The sequence below is a fragment of the Erythrolamprus reginae genome, chromosome 2, assembly GCF_031021105.1.
Source record: "Erythrolamprus reginae isolate rEryReg1 chromosome 2, rEryReg1.hap1, whole genome shotgun sequence".
NCBI lineage: Eukaryota > Metazoa > Chordata > Lepidosauria > Squamata > Dipsadidae > Erythrolamprus > Erythrolamprus reginae.
The window spans coordinates 163,903,278-163,911,582 of NC_091951.1; the positions used below are offsets into that span (position 1 = coordinate 163,903,278).

The window sequence follows — 8,305 nt, forward strand, 5'->3', positions numbered from 1 at the left end:
AACCAAAGTTTCACTTAACAACAGAAATGTTGGGATCAGTTGTGGTTGTAAGTTGAGGAGTACCTGTATTAGGTACGTTCGCCATTTTGAGTTCTACATGAAATAAAAAGGCAGGATAAACGAAAACCATTTTTTTTTTTTTTGCCGAACGTTATAAAGCCATATACATTTACACCCACTGAATTTGGTACTTAGTGCATTGTGACATGAAAATTTTATCCTGGTACTCATTGCTTGCTTGGTATTTGACAAGCTAGAACTTGTCGATGTTGGTGTCAGTGTTGGTTACTGTACTTCATTTATTATTCCTTGTGGGAAAAAGTTTGCTTGGTACTTATCATTTTAGGTACTCGTGCCTCCTGGAATCAGTTAACAAGTACCAAGTTACCACTGTAGATTTTTTTTTAACACAGGTTAATTGAGCGGTACATGGAATTGTCCGTGTTTATTCACACCTCCACCCCCACAAGAAAAATTAAGATATTTTGTAAGCATATTTTTAGTTCTTGAATAGTGTCTTTCAAGCTGTTAACTAGCAACAGTGTCAAGAAACAATTTCCCCTTCCTAAGTACTACACGACAAGGGAGAAGATGAAATAACTGTTATAGAGAATGGCACATCAATACAAATTATGCTATACAAATAGTACACAGGTACAAATTATGGATGCCTGAGGGTGGAGGTATGCTGCAGATCAAAACATAATTAAACAGACAATATTGGTAGAGATAAACAGTCACTTCTGCTTTGGATGTTAGGATCTTCTCATGGTTTGATTATGGCTACATATGCTGCGTCGCCATGCTGGAAATCTACCTAGCAACTAAAAGCTATTTTCCTAGTCCAGGGTTTCAGACAAAGCACTCCCATCGGCAATCGCAGATCCAGAGGCTCCTGACTGTGCCTGTAAAGCCGCAGCGTTTGACGAGACAGCACAGGTGCCCGGTGTATACCCAGAGCACGCATGTGCCATCTGGGAGGGGTGGGGTGAGATTTAAGATTTAAGATTGAGATTTAGTAAGACCGAGTCACTCTTCCTCAATCCCACTCACCTCACAAGGCTATCACCTTTAAAGCTCTACATGGCTCAGGGCCGGACTACTTACAGGACTGCCTTCTGCCTCACCCCTCTCAACGGCAATAAGGGCCCACAGAGCTGGTCTTCTCTCTGGGTCCCATCCACCAAATAATGTCAGCTCGCAGGGCTTGCGTGGTTTTGTAGGGTTATTTATGTATTTTACGCTATTTGCTGTTTTTATTGTTGTTATATTTAATACTTCTTTTTAGTTGTTGTGATTATTGTGAGCCGCCCAGAGTCCTCCTGGAGTTGGGAGGCATATAAATATCACAAAATAAATAAAATAAACAAATAAAGATGGCTTTTGTGGGGCAGTTAGAAGGCAGGTACAGTGATACCTCGTCTTACGAACCCCTCTTCGTACAACCTTTTCGTGATATGAACCCGGTGTTTAAGTTTTTTTGCCTCTTCTTCCGAACTATTTTCACCTTACGAACCTGAGCGGCCGCCACTGGGATGCCCCGAAGCGCTGAGATTTTCCTGGGAATCCCCGTCTCCGAACTTCCGTTGCCAGCCAAAGTGCCCCATTCTTGTGTTGCTGGGATTTCCCTGAGGCTCCCCTCCCTGGGATTCCCTTCATTTTTGCCATCACTGCTTTGAATCCCAGCAACAAACTCCCCCCTTCCAAACTGCATGGGGAAAATGAGCACAGTGGGGTGGACAAAAACGGGAGGGAAAGACACAATGGAGCTCAAGAGAGGAGAAAGATGTGGGGCAGATGAGCACAGTGGGGTGGACAAAAACGGGAGGGAAAGACTCACGGAGCTCAAGAGAGGCTCTTTTCACCTTGCTTCATTGGGACTGCCACCTCTTGCCACCTCTCACTGTCCCTCCCCCCACTCCGTTCACCTGAGCTTCATCTGCCCGCCGCTTTTTTAAAAAAAAACCTTAATGTTTTGGATTTTCCTAATGGGCTTGCACACATTATTGGCTTTTCCATTGATTCCTATGGGAAACATTGTTTCATCTTACGAACTTTTCACCTTATTAACTTCATCCCGGATTAAGTTCATAAAATGAGGTATTACTGTATTAGACATATTCGCTGCTTCGTGTTGACCCAAATTATCAAAATGATGAAAGACAAAAATAACAATAATGGCTATAACTTGGTTTATAAATAAAACTAGACTCCTGTAGCTGAAAGGTGAAATCCTGATGCTTTCTTGTCTCTGTATTGGAATGAGGCAAGTTAAGTATTGGGATTAAGGATCAAAAATGCACGACTAAACATTAATATATCTGCAGCAAATATAAACCTTTATGATGTATTTTTGTGCTCTTGAGTTCTAGGAGAGCCTCAGCCAGCATTCCTACCTGGTTCTTGTCTTCTGATCAGTTGGAACCCAATTTGAGATGATAGCTCATTATATCATCTGCTTTCCTCTGAAAAGGGGAAACCAATTATTTGACAAGACGATTGCCATACCTGTTTACCCCTCAGGAAGTCTTGTCGGGCTCTCAAGATTAGATCTAGGTGAGGCATTTCAAGATGTAGCATTGATCTTTTATGGTAACACTCCTTCAGATGAAAGAAAGAAGCAACCCACCTGGGTGAGGTTGCTCAGATAACAGAGCAACCGTTTTTCCATGCACAATCTGAGGTATCTTGACTTTATGGACTCTGATTGCAGCTGAATTGTCAGAATGGTAAATGGTTCATTGAGGAGTTTTCCTCCATGAGTTCGTCTTATCGTTCAGTATCAAGACAATCTAGCTAATGGCCTTTGCTGCGTCTGGTGCTGATGAGGCAAATAATGAAGGGTTGCATGAAAGGAGCAGAGCAGGACATGCAGGGGCTTCGTTTGTTTGTTTACAGCTCTTATGTCCCCATTTTTTTTCTCATCACACTTTCTCGTGGTAAATTGGACTGAGAGATGGTGAGTGGTCCAAGTCAATTGGAACTTTGAGGGTAATGAGGATTTAATCTTGCATTTATTGTGGTATCAGTCCTTGCCAGATTAGTAGTTTGCAGGTATTTTGGGCCCCAAATTTCCATCGCTAATCGAGATAGCTACTAAACGAGTTTCACCCCACCTTTTTGCTATGATTCATTGTTCATTGAATCCTTGCAGTTGGTAAGCGACATGCCATTCTTAAGGGAATCTGGATTGTCCCATTGCCTTTGCATGCTGTAAGACGGCTGGGAAGTTTACAAATGGTGATCACATGACCCTGGAATAGTGCAACTGTTTATAAATACATGGCTATTGCAAGCGTCTGAATTTTGATCACATGACCATGGGGGGGGGTATTTATTTATTTATTTAGATTTGTGTGCCGCCCAATCCCGAAGGACTCAGGCGGCTTACAACAATAAAATAATAAAACAATATAAAAGGAATTTGCAACATTAATAATAATAATATAAAATCCTTAAATCTTATCCATTACAATCATACCATTTCATACCTCCCAATCAAAACGTATTTAGGCCAGAATTAAATAAGGATGCTGCAATGGTCCTGTGAAAACCAAACCTAGGCCACGTTTTTCAGTGACATCATAACAGAATGATCACTAAACAAATGGTAAGGTGAGCACTATCTGTATTGCGTGATATCCAGAACCAGAACTAAATTGGTGGCTTATTAGGTGATATTTTCCTAATTTCTTTCCCCAGCACAGCGCGTGGAAATGCCCTGCCCTGGCGCATGTGTGGCAGAGACCTGAACATCAGCTGGCCGGCAGGTAGTGCGCATGCACAGTGGAGTTGGGCTAGGCAATGGCTGGTGTGCCTGCAGAGAGGGCTCTGCATGCCACCTGTAGCACATGTGCCATAGATGTTGCCCTTTAGCAGAAGTCTTCAAACTTGGCAATTAAAATTTGTTAAAATTTGTGGACTTCACTTAGTGGAGAATTCTGGGAGTTGAAGTCCACAAGTCTTAAAAGTTGCCAAGTTTGGGGACCCCTGTGTTAGGATAGATATTTGAATGATCTTTTGCCAGGAGACAGAAAAAGGCACACTAGTCTTCAATGCATCATAAGATTTGTTATTTACAGTGTAGAAAGGATGAAGCAACGTCTCCCACACAACTGAGGATCATGTTCTTTCTCAAGTAGCTTTTTTAAACCAAGAAAAATGGTGGATTTTAAATTTCATTTCCTTTCTAGCAGTGCCCATATCCTACTATAAGCCAAAAGTTGCATCTCCTTTTTTGCAGGAGCTCAAGTAGTTATACACAATGTAATAAGGAACAAAGTGTTAATTTTTTGACCAGGGCCTCATGCTAGATGAGCATTGTCCAGATGCTAGAATGTGCTACTTGTGAACCACTCAAGAGGCAACAGAGCTCACTTGTTTAGCCTACAAACGGGTGTGTGCAAGGGTAATTTGTCCAATCTAATTTCCTTTTCCATCAAACCCTTTCCTTCAAGCAGTTTTCTCTCCCAGGTTTTGTTTGACTGAGTGCAGGGGCTGAGTAGCCCCTCTTCCCTCTTGCCTTCTGAGGATCATTTTTGGTCATACACATGCAATTGCCAAGCAACAGAACGGAAGTGCCAGCTAGAGCCACGTGGTTTTTGCCCGCTCATTTGGTGTTTGGCATCTTGAGCCAAAGCCTCATTTTGTCTTGATCTAATGTTTCTAGGGGAACGACACAGCCAGCGTTGCCCTGGAGGCTATTTAGACACAATAATTCCTCTTGGTTTTCTACTTTCTTTGGCTCTAGCTTTCATCTTTACTTGATTTCTGGCTGAAAGTTCATGAATTTGGTTCTGTGTTGCTTTAATCCAGTTTCATCTGAGATTAAGGTCACCCTCACTTTCTTTTCTTTCAACTGATAAATGAGATGACTTACCACCACATCAAAACTTTAGAACACATTTTAAATATTAGTTGATATGAATCAAGTTTTATGCATATGTTGGCATCCTTCAAATTGCCTTTGGTTTCTGCAAGTTGTTTGAAATGGAACAAAGGGATCGATTCCCACACTTCTACACAAGAATTTAAAAGTACATTTATGGGGTTTTCACATGATTGTATTACTGGGCTTCCGAATTGAGGTGGCAAGCATTCTTAACCTACCAGACAAGAAGCAGTACACATTATTCAAGATACTTCCCCCCCCTAAAAGTGTTTTTATAGAAAGTTTAAAAAAAAAAAAAGGGCAAGAAGTGATGAGAAAACATTTAAAAATATTAGCTAATGACATCTGATTCCTTTTAGAATTCACTGATTGGCATATACTAGTTTTCCATGTGGATAGAATGTGGCATTGAGTTTTATTTTCCTTTAATTAAGTCCTGACTCCAATAGAAGAAAATATATATCAAGACTCATAGCTAAGCACATATAACAAAAAAGTATATAGATGGCAGCTCTGGAGGAATAAAATGAAAGGAAAAGACACACACAACAATCAACAATATCTTCAGAAGAATAAAATACACAGCATCCTAGACCAAGTCAAATCCAAAAATGCTAGGGATTTCCTAGAAGATTGACATTCAGACAAACTATCCATCAATAGATGTATAGCAATAAATCATACCTACACACTAATCAAAAGAGAAAATAAAAAAGTTAAGAAGGAAACATCCCTCCATCAGCCAATACTCAGATAAGCAGGGATTAACATCAGACAAATAAGCAGAAAACAATGCCCTAATCAAAGGAACTACCAAGGAGAAAAGAGTAGTATCCCCACTGATACTGGCAGGGCCAGCTATTGTATATAAATAGTGAGCAAATCCACTCACTCAATGAGTCAATGATATTACCTAGTTGGGTAATGAAATGAAAGCAATAGACAAGCTCAGAGACCACCCTGAATTAGAAACAAAGAAACATAGAAGACTGACGGCAGAAAAAGACCTCATGATCCATCTAGTCTGCCCTACATGAGTCTTGAATGCTGTGAGCATTGAATTAGAGGCCACTCAGTAATTTTTAAATGTTATATGGAAGCATGTAGGATTACAAAATATACCATACAAAATACCATACAAAATATTCCATAATCTGGAGCTTTGTGGCAAAACAGATTTTCTGCAGCTTTTACTTTCCATGTGAAATATACAGGATTTCATGTTAATATTGCTTAGAAACTTTCATATAGTGAACAATGAATTATGAAATACGGTTTTTCTCATAGTGTGATCATTGTACATCATTGGGGTGTTTCTGCCATGGCCTGGGGTGCTATGTGAGCCCAACATTAAGTCAGGAATTGTTGAATTGTTCAGTTTTATTTCTGCTGGCAGGATCATTTAAAAAAAAAAAATCACTGGCCCAATTAATGGTCCTTGTAAGCATCCCAGTATCATATGTGAGTAGATGACCGTAAAAACTGAAATGATAAACTGTTGTTTTACTCAGGAATAAGCTCACAGTGGCCTAATCAATATCTGTAAATAGTATGGGAGAGGCTAATATTTTCTTTGGCATGTGACTTAAAACATACACTCCTCAAATGATACCACTTTATTATTATTACTTTTAATCCCTGTATCCACACAACTGGGCTGATGGATTATTTTTTTCCCTACGAAGTCCCCATGTAATGAACAGTGTCATTTAACAGAGTCCTGGGAAGTTTATGAAACTGAATTCATATTCAAATGCTATGAGGGTAGGAACCATCTATGAGAAGTTGGACGCGAAGGATAGTTGTGATGCCCACCTCTCTGCAGCTGATTTTTCTCCAATAAAGCTTATTTTCAGATCCGGCATTAAATCAGAGGTAAATGAGCTCCAGAGAAAGAGAGATCCATGACTAAGGAAAAGGATGAGGTATTCTCTTCCTGACTGCTCGTTAATCATTTTAATTTATAAGCATTCAGCACCAGACAAGTTACTTTTAGCTCTCAGCTTCTTCACTTTCATTTGCAGCTTATTTATAGTCAGGGGCTGATGGCAGCTAAATGTACCAAATGGAAATTTTTGTGTTGTTTGAAATCTGCATTAATGAGATTGGTATTTTTCTGCTGAAAAGTCACCTTATTGTGGAGATGGCAACATAATAAATAAATAAACAAACAAACAAACATTTTCTTTCACTTTCAAATATTGTTATGTCACTTAGAGAACAAACTTTTAGTTGCATTTTTAAAGAATCTTAAATTTCTATAGAATTTTGTTTTCTATAACTTACATTGCTTTTGTTTTTCTCTCTGTAGGATTACGTGCCGGAAGGAAAGCAATAATTGGGATCCAGAAAGATGATGACAGAAAGGCTGCCTGTTGAGAAAGACCCCACTTGATGGAAAAGACCTCTTTTATAAATTATGAAATGGATTCTTTATTAATCGCAGCCCATCATGTGTAAGACCCAAAATTGATAAAACTGTGACTGAAGAAATCGGAGCCTGTCTCCTTTAGTCATGTGGAAGCCAGGAAGATATAAATCCATCATCTGAACTTATCTTCATATCTTTTTAACTTTGCCGAAGTTTTCATCTAAGCTTCAGAAAATCATAAAACTGTGAATGGCATCTCGAATTTAGCTTTGGAATAAATTTAAATACAGATGTATTAGAAATGTACCTTCTCTGCATAATGTTTATGCACAAAAATGGAATGACACTTTGATTCCCACAACGGATGAATGGCTACAAAACTTGATGGAATTAGCAGAGGTGGCTAAATTGATTGCTTTGATTAAAGGGCAGGGGACAACAATTACTTTTGTTTCTACTTGGAAAACACTTCTGGACTTTGTACTTGAGGTGGGGAAAAAATGAAATTTTGATTTGGGGTTTTGCCAATTAAATAGGTTTGTTTTTATAGAAATGGCTAGTTCGTATTATTATGTAAAAATAAAAAGTTGAGGTTTGAGGCTGTTATTTTTTTCTGCTGCACCGAAGAGAGTCATAAGCCTTTTCTTTCTTCTTTCCCTTCCCCTATACTTTTCTTTTCCCTTCTCCCTTCCCTACTTTTCCTATTTTCTTTGGTATTTTTGTACTTTATATTATAAACTAATTTAAAAAAATCAAAAACATGTATTGTCTCTGAAAAGTAAAGGAATTAAACACTTCCTTATGTATGCAGAACTTTTCTTGCTATTAGTTTTTAGTTGTAAGCTAATGTATTTTTCAGAGTATAAGATGCACCTTAGTTTTTGGGGAGGAAAATAGGGGGGAAAATAATCTGCTTCCTGGGTATTCATCTGGCTAGTCCTTAGTCTAGTCAGCTTCAGCACATTAGTTTGCTGGTTTGTGTTGTGATTCAGCCTGAGGCTCCTCAGGGAACGGCTGGAACTCTGCTGGCTCCATGCTCAGAG

At 39.2% G+C, this 8,305-nt stretch overlaps 1 long non-coding RNA gene across 1 annotated transcript in view; it reads left to right on the forward strand.

Moving 5' to 3' along the window:
• Positions 1 to 8,060, forward strand: part of LOC139158656 (uncharacterized) — a 152,781-nt gene extending 144,721 nt beyond the window's left edge. The window contains exon 2 of the long non-coding RNA XR_011557730.1: positions 7,203 to 8,060. This is a non-coding gene — a long non-coding RNA (uncharacterized lncRNA). The remainder of the gene's footprint in view (positions 1 to 7,202) is intronic.
• The last annotated feature ends 245 nt before the right edge of the window (positions 8,061 to 8,305 follow it).